General features: G+C 40.5%; 3 non-coding genes across 3 annotated transcripts; all 3 read right to left on the bottom strand.

Moving 5' to 3' along the window:
* Positions 1-1,741: 1,741 nt before the first annotated feature.
* trnag-ccc lies at positions 1,742-1,812 on the bottom strand. The gene has a single exon. It is a non-coding gene; the product is annotated as a tRNA-Gly (tRNA).
* A 569-nt stretch (positions 1,813-2,381) lies between these two features.
* On the bottom strand, positions 2,382-2,452 carry trnag-ccc. Its single transcript has one exon. It is a non-coding gene; the product is annotated as a tRNA-Gly (tRNA).
* Positions 2,453-3,070: 618 nt separating this feature from the next.
* trnar-ccu lies at positions 3,071-3,141 on the bottom strand. Its single transcript has one exon. It is a non-coding gene; the product is annotated as a tRNA-Arg (tRNA).
* Between the last annotated feature and the right edge of the window lie 11,587 nt (positions 3,142-14,728).

The following is a 14,728-nucleotide window of genomic DNA, read 5'->3' as shown; positions in this document are numbered from 1 at the left end:
ACAGTTGTGGATGTGCGCCTGCAAGCATACATGGGTGTGTACGTGTGTAATGCGTGCATGCATGTGTACAAAGGGTGTAGATGAATTATAGAGAGGCACTGGTTTTCTGAGATCAGGTTATCAGAGAAGAGTACCAGCTGTAGCTACAGCTGATGAACATAGTTTAGGTCAACTGTGCATGTTTACATTCTTTGACCTGACTGACACTGTGACACAGTGATATAGTTATTAATACACAGGCCGTCCACTCAGTAGAATCTGCTAACTTGCGAGTGTTAGCCTTGAGAAGTTAGCAGTTCTGTCATTTTAAAATCTGCAGCCCAGAAAAACCAAATATGAAAAAGTCAAGACATCTCTTGTGACAATATAACAGAAACTAATTGTTCAGATTTGGCTCATTAACCATGTAAATGCATATGGTTTTTATGTGGAATTTACTGGTGGAGGGGACAAGTATGTAGCCCATTAGTGTGGTTTTCCCACATAGCCCTGCCTGTGGTTGTGGAATCAAAAGGAGCAGAAAAAGGCAAATTCTCGTGGTTGTTCATGTGAGAAGTAGACGCCTCAAATAGGACTGGTTAATAAAATGGCCTGGGAGTGAGCAGACTTTGCATCTCATATTTCAGCTGATGCATGAAAGTGGTGGAAAATGAAGGCACTGCATCTAAGGGAAGGTGGGGTGAGAATGTGCTTCACTGGAAATCATGAGGAGGATGAGAATAATCTAGTCTAAGTCAGTGATATATTTTTATAGCCTGTATTATTTCTGTGTGTGTTTTACATTGGTTTGATTCACTTAATCTGGAAAGATTTACAGTAAGTAAGTACAGTAGTAGATCAAGCTTCCAAGATTACTAATTTAACAAGACTAAGAGTCTACAGCCACGCTAGCAGCTCTGTGAGGCTGTTCTTACACACAGCAGCGCTTTTTTAGCTAAATACTAGAATCATCTTGCTAACGTTGAGAAGGCTGACCTGTGACCCAGCAACACATCAATCCAGATGGTCAAACCACTTTCTGCTCCGCTGGTCGGAGCTCGACCAATCAGAAATGTTCGGTGTAGCAAGCCCCACCCCAAAAGTTCCTGTACTTTTGGAAAGTACTACCCCCCGAGCAGGGACCTTTTGGGGGGGTAACATAATGTCCCCAGAACTTAATTTAGACCCTGGTGCCTGCAGTGGAAATGCACTCCAAAGGTTCCTAGTCCCTGGGGAAAGTTCCTACGGTGGAAACAATTAAGGAGAGTAGTATATCCTTGTTTTCAGATACAAGAACAGCCACTATACACACATTTGGTTAAGTAAAAAAAAAAAGTATTTATTTATTTGCAGCAATATAAATGTGCAAAATACAGCATTTGTGTGCTTCAGCATGAGGCATGGGATGAGGGCTGCTGTTGGTCGCAGGAGTAAACACACCACTCTGCTGTTCACACCTGGACGACATTAACACGATAGATTTAGCTAAACCTTGACTTAACAAACACTACAATTCTACACCATAAGTAGTTTGCATCCAGAACTTAATTTAGAACCTGGTCCCTGGTTCAGTTTTTCCAAAGGTTTTTAGTCTGTGGGGAAATAAGACGGTGTAGTCCCTCATTCGTCCAGGAGTGTTCTATCATAGAGAAGGTTTCAGTTGTAGTCATCTGGACACTGTTTTCAGAATGTGGGGAAAGATCCTGCAGTGGAAACGCAGCTGATTAACGAGAGAGAGGGAAACACAAGTTGTCATAACATGTGCACTGCCCGGGAATCGAACCCAGGTCACAAGAATGGGAATCTTGTATGATACCACTACACTAGCAGTGCCTATAATACATGAAGCACTGATGGAGATCAGGCTGAGAGGTGAGAAAGTGGAGGTGGAGCCACTACTTCCTCACTACTTCCTCTGAGCGTTGTAAATATTAGAATATGGTAGCATTAGCATTACATGTTTGTTTTTTGGGTTTTTTTGGGTTTTTTTTACATATATAGTAGTATATCCTTGTTTTCAGATACAAGAACAGCCACTATACACACATTTGGTTCCACAAGTATTTATTTATCTGCAGCATTATAAATGTGCAAAATACAGCATTTGTGTGCTTCAGCATGAGGCATGGGATGAGGGCTGCTGTTGGTCGCAGGAGTAAACACACCAGTCTGCTGTTCACACCTGGACGACATTAACACAATAGATTTAGCTAAACCTTGACTTAACAAACACCATAAGTAGTTGGCGTTAGCATGTAGCTCCAGAACTTGATTTAGACCCTGGTCCCTGAAGTGGAAACGCAGTGAGTTTTTCCAAAGGTTCTTAGTCTGTGGGGAAAGTTCCTGCAGTGGAAACGCAGCTGATTAACAAGAGAGAGGGAAACACAAGTTGTCATAACATGTGCACTGCCCGGGAATCGAACCCAGGTCACAAGAATGGGAATCTTGTATGATACCACTACACTAGCAGTGCCTATAGTAGATGAAGCAGTGATGGAGATCAGGCTGAGAGGTGAGAAAGGAGGTGGAGACAAAGCTGAGGGTGAAATGGAGGACATTAATATGGGAAAGGAAAAGGGTAGGGGGGGCAAAGAGAGATAAAGAAGAGAGGATTAGAGTGAAAAAAAGAAAGAAAAGGGAACATGGGTCCCATGTGGAAAGATTTTTTAAGAATTGTAATTTCTTTGTTACATAGCATGTAGCTAACATTAGCTTTTGGGTAGGGTAGCAAGCATCACGTGAGATGTGATTTACCTTCAACTGACTGGTCATCCATTTCTGTCTTCCACCACGGCTTCCAGCAGCGCAGTAGCTGAGCCGCTGCACCAGAGAAGGCCGGCCTGTGACCCAGCAACACATCGATCCAGATGGTCAAACCACTTTCTGCTCCGCCGGTCGAACTCGACCATTCAGAAATATTCAGCGCAGCAAACCCCACCCTGAAAGTTCCTGTTTTTTGGAAAATACTACTGCCGGAGTGGGAACTTTTTTGGGGGGGTAACATAATGAGTTTCTCCAAAGGTTCTTAGTACCTGCGGTGGAAACGCAGCTGATTAACGAGAGAGAGGGAAACACAAGTTGTCATAACACGTGCACTGCCCGGGAATCGAACCCAGGTCACAAGAATAGGAATCTTGTATGATACCACTACACTAGCAGTGCCTATAATACATGAAGCACTGATGGAGATCAGGCTGAGAGGTGAGAAAGTGGAGGTGGAGACAAAGCTGAGGATGAAATGGAGGACATTAACATGGGAAAGGAAAAGAGTAGGGGGGGCAAAGAGAGTTAAAGAAGAGAGGATTAGAGAGAAAAAAGAAAGAAAAAGGAAAAAGACATGGGTCCCATGTGGAAAGATTTTTTAAGAATTGTAATTTCTTTGTTACATGAAAATGGAAAGCTGAGCCTGAGTGAATTGTGGAGTGGCCACATCACGTAAGGATTTAGCCAAACACTGCGATGATTGTGAAAATGAAAAGAGTAGCTTTGACAATGTGAGAGAACACGTGCAAGAAATCTGTCTGCTCATGCATAACATTTGAGGCAGGGAGGAGGGTGTAATGTACTGTATATGTCTGTGCAAGTGTGTGTGTGTGTGTCCAGATGCAGAGAGGAGCTGATTCAAAAGATCTGCAACTTTAAATGTCAACATACAGCTTCAGTCTGCGGGGAGAGCAGTGTGGCTCTAACTGAAATACAGCAATCTACATATCTGCTTTGAATTGGAAACATTTTTCACTGTGTGACTTGATGCAAGTGTTTTGCTTTGTGGCGGAGATGAGACCCACCTTCATCTTCTGGCTGTCACTTCAAATACTTACACACCAGACGTTTTTTTTTTAAATATCATGATTTAAAAAACATGAACTGGAACGGCAATTATTTTTGCTCCATACTAAGAAGAAAAATAATGGTATCTGAAGGAATAGTTAAGCATTTCCAGAAATACACTTATTTGCTTTGTTGCTGAGAGTTAGATGAGAATCGATACCATGCTCATATCTGTGCATTAAAGATGTAGTTAGAGCCTGCAGTCGATTAGCTTAGTTTAGCATTAAGACTGGAAGCAGGGGGATAGCCCTGTTGTACTGTTTGTTTTGTCCATACACTAACAGCAAAACGAGGAGTTACGTGCTGTAACAATTTCTTGACGACTAGTGGCCAAGCACACGAGTTCCTTGCCAAGAAATAGCCACAGCCCGTGTTGCAACTCCTGATGCAACCGCAATTTGTTGTTTCTACATTTCGGTTTGTGTGAGGATTGAACAAATGAGATACAACGTGTTAATATAGGGAGCTATAGGAATTTCCACTGCATGGTATGGCTCGACTCGACTCGCCAGGTTCGCTTGGTACCAGGTTCTTTTCTCGATTTAATTTTCCATTGCAGATAATGCCACCTCAATGTAGGTGATTGTTATCAGCGACGCCGCGTGAAACTGCTGTGACATCAACTTCAACGCAATACGCTCTGTGGATCCTTTCATCGGCAACCAAATAGAGGAACATCTGCACTTCGTCAGTTGACCACGGCGTGGTTTTGCAGGCTGCCATATAAAAACAATCTGGGTCGAGTGAAAAAACAATTGTGGCCACTATTGATGGCAGGTTTGTGCAGGATGTCCCGTGTCGTGAAAGTGACGATTCTAGTGATGATTCTCTCTGATAAATCAGTGGTCTGCAGTGTTTTATCTCCACCTTTTAGTATCGGCTCAGCTAGCTTGGAACCTCGAACGAGGTGATACCAAAAAAGGTACCAGGTACTATCCACAACTTTACCAAATAAAAACCAAAAAAGAACGGCTCCAAGTGAGTCGAGTCGAGCCGTGCCGTACCATGCAGTGGAAATGAGGCATTAGAGGCAGACAGTTTAGTATAATGTCTACAGTATAATATAATGAGTTATAATGATGTTTGCCTGAAAAAATACTCATCCAACCCAACCTCTAGAAAAGCCTTATTATTATTATGTGTGTTAAAATACAGTCTTTCTCTTGTTCTTGTATTTCCTTGTTTTCATTGTTGGCAGAATTAGCCGCCATGCTAATGGCTACTTGAAATCATTTTTTAAATTATAGTTTTTTTCATTTTAAACATAGCTCAGTTCCATCTTGTAGCAACTGATAAGTGACTGCTATATTTCCAACAAAGCAAAACACCAGGTAGTGTGGGTATTTTAGTCCATTTTGAGGGACATTTTTCTTATTTACTGCAGTGCACTTGAAAGCAGACTATATTCACGTCATATTTCCTTTTTTAAATTCAAATTGGCATTTGGATAAGAACATAACTAATAGGACATATCTCAATCCATCAAGATATCACCATTATGACTATTGAACCAGGCAAATCATGCAATTTCTCCAATTCAAAACATCAGCACTGGTGCTTTCTGTTATGGATTTAAGAGTGGGGCTTCTGTATGTGAACGCCTGTTTTGATTGGTTCAGCTCACAGAGGCTTCTGCCTGATGACCTACAATTTTCCTCATTATACAAAAGAGAAATGGGGGTACTCAGAGGGGAAAGGGTGATTAGAGTACTGATTACAGTAAACCTCTTTCATATTGTCTGCAGGGAACATAAGAGAAGATGGGTGAGAGGATCCGGGGTAAAAAAGAGGATGAGAAGAGGGGGTGCAAAGAGAGAGAAAGGGGGTGATAATGGAGGAGATGAATAACAGCAGAGGTTAGAGAGCAAAGAAAGATGGAACATATAGAATAAACACACAAGGAATGATTTCTGGGAATTCTGTGATGATTCATTGGAAAGAGCTTTTTGGTGGAATTTAAGGGAAAGGCACCGTAGGAAAAAAGAGATAAGCAGAGTTAGCTGGTTGAGGAGGAGAAAGAGTTGAAGGCAGATTATGATAAACTGTTGTTGACTCCAGGCTTACAGCTCATTGATTGCTCATCTGTCTGTTTTCCCCACAGACTATTGGACACACAACCAATCCTCTTGCATGTACCTGCAGCCATCTAATCCATGGCCTCTTATTTCCAGTCAGGTCCGTACAGTCTCAGAGGAATAACCTGCATGCATCAGTTATTGATTTGGAAAACTTTCATTGGAAGCATTTGCTGTAGCATGCAGTGAGAATAGAGTTCCGTTTTGCTGAAGTCTACTAATCAATGCTAGCGTAGAAACAGTCTTTTGAAACAGTGATGACTTTTAACTTCTGACTTTTGGCTCTCAATCTGTTATAACCTTGCTCCACAAACATATATCAAGCTTTTGGTTTGCCGATAGAATCTGGAGACAGCAACGTATGTAAAAATGTTATACCAAAAGATAAAGAGATGCAGCAATTAAAGGAATAGTTTGACATTTTGGGAAATCCATATTCGCATTCTTGCTGAGAGTTGGATGAGAAGATTGATACCGCTCTCATGTGTCCATTTAGTATGAAGCTAGAGCCAGGAGTTATTAGCTTAGTTTAGCATCAAAATTGGAAGAAGGGGGAAATACTCAAGGAACTGACGTTTTTCACATCCCTAACTGAATAACGCAGCATGTGATGCTCAGTAGGGCTCTGGGTTAAACATGCAGAGAGTAAGACGGCTTTTTCTCATGTATATTTACCACTTTTCTGGCAGAATGATTAAACTAAGCATGATAGCCATCTTAATCATAATGTGTAGCTTTTATAGCTGAGAATATGATGAAAACATGTAAAAATGCAGAAAATGGTATTCAAACCCTTTTTTTTTTGAGGTGGACACCCAGACCCCCCGCTTCATTGTGTCCCCCTTACTTTTTAGACCAGTGTTACACCCTTGAGGTGAGTACTACATATTTGAAAATCAAATCACCAATAGCAATCTTTAACAACATACAGTATGTGAACAAAATTCAATCATATCCACTCATATATTTAACCCTCCAGAGTCTCCTGAGAGTCCCATTTTCAATGCCCCCTTCCCCCCCGGTCCTCCAGACTCCACATTTCAGCAACAAAATTACTCCATAAATTCAGGAAAACAGTCTCTGAAATTAATTTTCTGGGGGAAGATCCCCAGATACCCTGGCCATGATATCTGGAAGTTGGTATCAAGTATCAGCCATACTTATTCATCATTGACCGTGATTATTGACTTGGCTTTTCATCTATACATGCTTTAAAATTATGAATTTGGCTGCTGAACTTTTTAAACAAAATTCCTGGGGGTTGAGGAGTGATGTCACAGAAGGCCTACTCATAAAATGCACCGACTTCACCAAAACCGAATCTCACTCCAAACTAAATTGAAAAGTTGGCAGCCCTGTGTAAAACCAAAACAATGAGCTGAAAGATTCTAAAATGCTCCATAGAGCTGAGGGGAACTGCAGAGTAAATTGTTTATATGATCCACTATTTATACAAAAACATTGATTAGAGCAGCTTAAACTACCGGATTAATTTGTGAAATTTCAATGCTGAAATGAATTTGATGCCAACATTTTTTGGATTTAACTTAGATTATAGGAGTAAAGCTGCCCACATGTGGAGTACATTTTGTTAACATCTGTGTTTCAGAGGCAGGTGGCTTAGGTTTGCAAAGTGTAATCAAAGTGGAAATGTACCTGGCAGCAGGCCTCTTGGAGGGACGGAGGCCCGGCACACAACATTCATCACATGTCTGTTATTCACACTTTAACTCCTTCACTACACATCCTCGCTTTATGTAATGCTGTAACACTGTCCATTGACTCATAGTGACATGTCCACACAGATGTATTCTGGCATCACAGTGAATCATCAGTAGTACTTCCCACTATTTTCTCTGTGTGAGTACTTTTCAAACTAACATGTCCACGGTTACAGAAAGCACAGGAAAATCAATAACAGAGTCAATTTCTGTATAAACGTTTTAACATCAGTGCTTCCATGAATAGTTTGCATCCTTATCTGGCAAAACTCACCTAAACATTCAAGATTTAGCAGATAATAGCTTTGGGTCTAATAATGTGTTGGCAAGCACAGCTGGCAAGCATACAGTAGATCTGATTCATTTTTAAGATAAAAGATAATTGAAAACAATTCAACAGCCCTCATGAGTATATGTCTGTGCTAAAGAAATTTAAATGTTTATTATTCTGAAGAATTTAGGAGGACTTGAGTGGAGGCAAGAGGGATTATGATGCCAGATACAAATGAATGAAACAGCAGAAGAAGAGGGCACAACAAGATGATGTAATTAAATGAGCGCCAGTCAAACCTCAAATGGTGAAAAACAATGTAGAAAAAGTTATAGAAATATGGCATGTGTGTTTGTTTCATCTATTAATGTGAGGAAGATTACCGTTTCCTCATCGCTCCGCACAGATCTGATGTTTTCAGCTCCTTACTGGAAGCTTGAGTGACATTTAAGTCACATGCTTCATGTACGTCATGATTTATTCACAAAGTCTGTTTCCAGTTGCATTTTGCTTTTATCGATACGCCAACTTTTCCACCTCAGCCAAGCGTAAAAACTCTTTTGCGAAATTTCGAGATTTTTTTCACATTTTCACATGTTAGTTTTTTTTATGCGCAAATTGAAAATGTTTATAATTCTATCAGTGGAAAAACTGCTAGTCATAGACCACAATGTAAGCTGAGGCAGAACAGGGGGATGGTGTGGAATTTCACTGGCGAGAGTGTGTATGTCTCTATCTGCTCATGTGGGAGTGTGTGTGACTGACTGCTAGTATGTGTGTTAGTATATGTGTGTGTCTGTATTGGAGACACGGTTGTACTTCTTTTATGGTCACCTCCAGGCAAAGGAGAGCTAATATCACAGTGTATTGGTTTCTGTTCGCGGCCAGGACTTAATGTAGGTTATTACAGCCTGTCATGTTGTCATCTCCTCCACACTGCAGGGCCTTGTTCTCTCTGCTCCCTCTATCGTATTCCCACGTCACCAAAGCCAGGTAAGAGATCTGATCCAGTTGCTGTTTGTGTCAGAGCTAAACATTACTGCTCCAAGACACACACATCCTATTTTCCACCGTATCTTTTAGTTTTCTCTCAAAAATGATTAAATGTTGTCTCTGCAGCTGATGAAACACTAAATGTTTTTCTCATAGGAAAATAGTTTTATCGTGTCCTCCTCCACAGGGAGGTCAGAGGTCAGGTTCGGCCTCAGAACTGCCGTCCTGGGGCTGGAAGGGACTCTTGCTCAATGACACATCAGCAGGATGGATGTTTGCCAACAGTGTGAGAAACTCTGATCCGCTGGTTGACGAATGAACCGTCAAACGAACAGGCTGACAGAAGAAAATCTTTCCTCATTCAGTTTGTCTATCCTCCTTCCCATTATATTTTCAGACGTTTTCTCTGTTAATGCATATGCATCATCTTAATTATTCATTTAACCTAGCCTTGGTTCTGTCCCATATTTGCACAAATATGCCAAAGGGATGAGACCATTTCAAAACGTAATCTGTTAATTTCAAGAATTTCCTTGAATTGTGTCATTTTCATGACACCAGTAGGATGATATGCCTTATTTTGTCTATTTTCAAGGCACTGTTACATGTTTGAAGAATATTCCTGAAACAAGTGAAACTGCAGGAAAACAAAAACTACTTCTGTTGAGTTTCTTTATCTAGAAACCTTAAGGTGCCTCTTGGTTAGGAATTGTTCATTACTGACAAATAATTTATTTTGCACCCCCCACTGTACAGACCTTCATTGCGTGTATTAAGAATATGTCAAGTGGCAAGAAAAAAATAAAAGTTTAAAACAGAATGTGGGTTAAGTGGGTTCGCAAGGTGGATGTTTTTTGAGTGGGTGTCTCTCCCATCTTTCACTTTTCATCTTTTCATCCTAACTTAGCTGTCAACTACTTTAAATCTTCTCCACTTCCACCTCTCTCCCTCTAAAAGGTTTCATCAAAATATAACACATCACGCTCCAACACACACACGCACACAAAGACACACTCCCACACACGACTTAGAGGCTGAATCACCTGTGGCCGTCACTGTGACGTCAGCAGAAGGGAGTCAACTCTGAACTGCACACACTCACGCAAATGTACAGATATGCTCTTACATGTACAACCGTAACACAAGCGTGCCAGTGTGCATGCTCAGCCAAACAGTTCCCCCAGGTAACAAGTCTGTATTCCCAGACAGAAAACACACAACAAATGCAACACATGTGCAACTGAAAACGCAATAAACTTCCTATTTTTCCATTAATGTTTTAAGTTCCTCTGTGTTCTATTCTCTGTGCTTGCTCTTTTACTTCTTATTTTCAAATGTCATTCAGTCTGTTTAACCTTCAGAGACCTCACTCTATCTGGCTAACGGTTGCTCTGTCTTCCTCTGTATGTATGTTATGCTAAATAGGCTTGTTAAAATTTGTGGCACAATCAGTGTGAACTGTGGGCTGCATAGCTCACATAGTTGTGATGTTTCAGTGTTTGACAGATGACTCTTCAGGAGTACAGAGAGTGGAGAACAGGTCTAAATATGTTCTAAATGAGCTGAGTGACAGAGGTGATCCTAATGAACAAGTTGTGAGTATGTTGTTGACTGATCTGCGTTGAGCTGCACCAGCTATTTGTACATCCATCACTAAGTTTGTGTGTAAAGTTCTTCCTAAGCTCTATACTAGCTAGTTTCAAACTAGTGATTTACTAAAACTAGTTGCACCATTAAAATTTGTCTCAGCTAGTACAGACTTAAGTCGTGTGTAAATTGGTTGCTAGGAAACATTGTTGCGCTGTCCATTCAAAATCCACTATGTAAACAGGAAGTCAGACAGACAGTTTTGAGGCCAAATGATATATTAGCTAAACCTAACTGTCAGTCTTTTGTAAATGTAGTTATGATTTAGTTTTTATTTATACGTGCGTACATGGAGAAAGCTGTGTGTTTCAGAGTTAGTAGTATTCATACAGTTTAGAATGAGTGGAAAATATCTTATTTACTAACCTAGCTGATGTCATTTGGTCATTTAATCTGACGTTATTAGAATTTCATTTTGTAAATTTAGGTATATTGTGTTGTTTTTGTGAAATGTAATTTCATTTCATTTCAATTTTACATCTATTAACCTGAGTCAGATTGAAGTGTCAGGTTAGATATGTTGACCATGTAAGGCTACGTTACAGTTACACCTGCCAGTTAGTGGATGTAGATATTTAGTAACAGCTATTCTCAACGCAAGAACTACTACTACTACTACTACTTATGTTTTAACTTAGTGATGCGTAAATCTCCACCTAGTAAACACTTACGTTATAACTAGGCTAAGTTTGGTTAACTTACGAACAGCTGGTGAGACCAGCAACTGTCGGCCTCACTGCATCTGCAGTCCTGCATGTTTTATGCAATAATATTCCTTCACTATAATTAAAATGATGTTGCTCCAAGCTGATATGGAGCTGAATGCATTAAGGCAGAAATATTTAATTTCGTATCCCACATGATCGGTTCAGCTGAAATGCATGATGTAATTATAACTGTTGAAGCCATACACACACACACTCACAAATAACATACGAAAGAAGAAAAATGGTAAAGGACGCCTCTTGAGGTCCTTAATTAAAAATTGATGTTATGCTCTAGTGAGCTCTTGGCTGTATCCGCTGAATATTTAATAGACAGTCTGACTTTTCTTTTTGCATTGGTACCATTATGTTTATGCCTTGGGTATATGGGACAGGAAGCCACTCTCCACTACTTCCTGTCTGATAACACTGATCTCTGGAAGACCGGGAGGAAATCACACCAGAAGAAACAGAGGTGAGGAAAAGGGAAGGTGGAGCATCAAGTTGTTAAAACAAAAACAGGAGTGTTTGAGAGAACTGGAGAAGAAGCTGTTATGCATTTAAAAAAGAATATACTTACTCCAATTGTTCAGTTATTCTCGATGACATAATGGGACGTGCCATGCAATTGTCTGATCAAATCAGAAATGATAAAAGGCTGAGAAAGAGTGTATGTATGTATGGGAGAGGATAACATGGAGGGGGGGATTATAGACAGTTTGAGAGAGCAGCAGTAAAAGACCCAGACAGCAAGAAAAACATACAAAGATAGCATGGCAGCAACGGTGTCACAAGATCCAAGGACTTGTTTTGTCTCTGTGAGAATCAGAGACTGGAGGAGGAGGAGGGAGCCAGGAGCTACATGCACATGTATAAAAGACAGTGAAAGACACTGATGAAGTGTGTGCTGCTGTGTGTGATGCCTGGTGTGTGTGTGTGTGTGTGAGATAGAGGGTGGAGGGACTCCAGGGGAAAAGAACCTCGACTCAGTCTCCAAAAATCCCTTTCATGTGTGATTGGGGCTGTGCCTCTGTCTCCTCGTTATCTCCACGCACAGGCCGGGTATCGCTTTCTCTGCGCTGGCTGAATCTGTAACTCACACCGACTGTCTGCAGCACAACTTTGGCCTGCTTTCCTCAGCCTACTTCCTCATTTGAATAAGTCTGAGAAGTGAAAAATGTTCAATGTTACTCCTATTTTTGACTTAAAACATGTGTAAGCATTTGAATATCATTACCATACATGAAGCCCTAAATTTTAATGAATTGAGGAGGTGAGGATTAGATAAGACGTTTTAGAGCAGACGCAATCGCATAAGAGACAAGTTATATAATCTAATAAACTTGATTATTAACTGAAGTGATCAAAGGTAGGCGGTCAGCCTATGCACTTAAAAAAAAATCTCCACCTGCTGTAAAAAAGATATTTTGGGCTTTACTGAGCTCTTAAATCAAGTGAACAAACTGCCTATTAGGAGTGATCCATCTCGTGATTCAAAATGTTTTCACTTACATATTTTAAAAAACCTCATGAATCAGTGAAGTTATCTAACGCAGGGGCAGATTTTTTTCTACCCTGAAAATGAATTTACATGGTAATATCCTAATGATTGAGGACATGAAAGTCAGTGTTGAAAAACATGAAGATCTGACTATCTAAGCTTGAAAGCATAAAGGTTGAGAAAGGTTGGTGACTGTGTAATACATTACATACAATGGTCACCTGATGAAGCCCTGTGGCTGAAATGGCATGTTGTAATGAATAAGAGAAGCTACTGTGTATTCTTCTACAGAGACTCTTTGTTTTGCTCATGAGCTGTTCCATAAAAATCACTGTGATTTAAATGTTACACGAACCTGTAAGAGTATGTCACCAAATGAATTAAAAGACTTTTTTTTTTTGCAGTGTGCTGCCAAAATTGTTTACTAGCCCCCAAGTTTTTATCACTTACAAAGAGATGAAGGAAGAGTTTTCTAAAATGTTCATCAGCTGTCGCAGAAAATGACAAAAGCTCTTAACCGAAGTAAAACAGTTACCGATCCACTGCAGATGATTATCCTGCAGCTGCTAAGGCATTAATTGATTGAGCTATTAGGCTGACTTGTTCGTCATTGAGGACAGTGATTTGTCAGGCTTTAGCAACAGTCATGCATCTGTATAATCCTGTTACTCGCTCTCAGTCTTTCCAGCTCATTGCTTTGTCTCTCCGTCTCTCTTTCTCTTTGTCTTTCTCCCTCGCTCTCTATCTTCCTTTTCTGAAACAATGCAATGTCAGTGGCTTACATAAGCACATGTGTAGAAGGAGAGAAACTATCTTTTTTAAAGCGTGATGACTGAACCAGTAATTCCAAGACCCCAAAAATACTGGGAAGATGAAAAGACAGAAAAAAGAAAAGAGAATCTTTAATTCTGATGAAAAGAAGACACTTGAGAGCATCTGTGTTGTGTGTTAAAAGGCCTAGTTTGGATGAGGCAAATTAATATTTTACCCAGACTCTTCCTCCCAGCCGTAAGTCAGCTTTAGATATGGTGGAAAACTAACAAAAATGGTGTCAGAACATGAAAGGCATTTCCCAGGAGCCAGTTATGATGCACCCAAATGTTCTCATTGGACTCAAGTCATTAAAAAAATAAATATATTCATATTCACCATAAACAAGTCAAGTCACCAGCCCCTCCCCCCACCACAAACACATATACTGTACAGTAACTCAGACACTAAAGGCTGCCAAATGTCAGCTGAGATCTGGGGCAGCTTCCTCGCAGGCATGGCACAGACGCCTATACAGAGCCAGATGAGGTCCTGTATCCAGCTGAGCATGTGGTTACCATGGTGACCCTGGTCTCTCTCCATCACCACCAATAAAAATGCTGGAAAGCTGCAGAGGGGGCATTGTCTGGGGGGCATTTAGTGGAATGTCATGTGGTATTACCCCAAACAGAGTGTGTACTGGTGTTGTGTGTGTGTGTGTACGTGTGCAGTGGCAGTGTCGGACATTTAAAGGGTTTGAAAGGGCCTTGGAGGTTGTCTAGATGCTCTGGTGTGGTAATAAAACACACACAAAGAGATGGGGCTGGTAAATGTTCATTTATAGGCAGTTTTTTTATCTGAGTTTGATTTAGGTTTAGAAGCCATTAACAGCAGCACACAGCGCCTGGGGGCTTTATTGCTCTGATTACACAAGCTCAATGACTTTCTTTTTAAGTTCAAGTGTGGATGCACTGAGTGTTATTAGGTGCTATTTAAATGGACACATGTGGCCCTTAGCACACTTACTATGTTTCTCTCTTTATGGCTATTGATGGTAATTGCCTGCACCAAAACACAAATATAAGCATTTAAGCACAGTGTATTCAAATATTCCTTTCAAGAGCGGTATGGCTAAATTTGGTGCAATTGTGTCAGAAAAATATGAAGTGCCTAAAATACTAGTATTCTCAGTTTCCTCTGTTCAATAATTATAGTCTTTTAACTGCAGGCGGAAAGCTTTTTGGTTTCCCACAGTG

The sequence above is a fragment of the Siniperca chuatsi genome, linkage group LG10 (genome assembly GCF_020085105.1).
Source record: "Siniperca chuatsi isolate FFG_IHB_CAS linkage group LG10, ASM2008510v1, whole genome shotgun sequence".
Taxonomy (NCBI): Eukaryota; Metazoa; Chordata; class Actinopteri; order Centrarchiformes; family Sinipercidae; genus Siniperca; species Siniperca chuatsi.
This window is presented reverse-complemented; position numbering and strand designations above follow the sequence as displayed.